Here is a 758-nt window from a genome sequence, read left to right as displayed (position 1 = left end):
CTCTCCTCTCCTCTCCTCTTACAATGCACCCCAGATGTGAAACCTGCTCTGTACTGAGCCCCTTTGCCTGGGCAAGGTGATGTCCTCCAGCCCCACAGAGTGGTGGTGGCTCTGCCAAGCCCCAGTGGGTGACAGCACTTTGTTGAGAGAAGCTGGGTGCTCCAGTGGCTTTCTGGAAGGTCCCGTCACCAACAGGGAGGACCCTGGTCTGTTTGGAGAGGGATGTCAGTGGCTCTTGCATTGTAACAGGTCGTTTCTTCAGTGGAGAAGACCTGTCTTCAGCGCATTCATCAGGCATGAGAGCCAGCAAATGCTAACTCAGTCTCAAACTCTCTGCCTAAAGCCACCAAGAGTTCTGGTCCGATTTCTGTTTCTTGGGCTCCTTCTCTTACACGTCAACAATTTAATTACCTCTGGGAAAGGACAAGTGGGCTCTTTTAGGAGGACTCTACACAAAGTAGTTAAAATAGTCGCCAGCTCAGCTCAACCAGCCTTTGGTTTGTGAGGACCAAGCCGTGTCCCCTCTGTGTTTGGCCAGATGTGGTAGGTGTCTCCACACGGTTCTGCTACTTTACAGACTGAATTGTCTCATCTATAAAACACAGAAGTAAACAAGCCTCAGGCTTTCAACCTTTGAATTAAAATGTGCCGGGGATACCCTGAAAACCTTACTGAAAGCATCTGGTGGTTTAAAGGAGCTAATTAAATTCGTCAGCACATATGGGATCAGCATTTTCACAGTTTAAAGGGTCAGAGAA

Source organism: Calidris pugnax, unplaced genomic scaffold (assembly GCF_001431845.1).
Source record: "Calidris pugnax isolate Ruff unplaced genomic scaffold, ASM143184v1 scaffold795, whole genome shotgun sequence".
Lineage (NCBI taxonomy): Eukaryota > Metazoa > Chordata > Aves > Charadriiformes > Scolopacidae > Calidris > Calidris pugnax.
The sequence above is the reverse complement of the archived record's forward strand: the minus strand, read 5'-3'. Positions refer to the sequence as shown.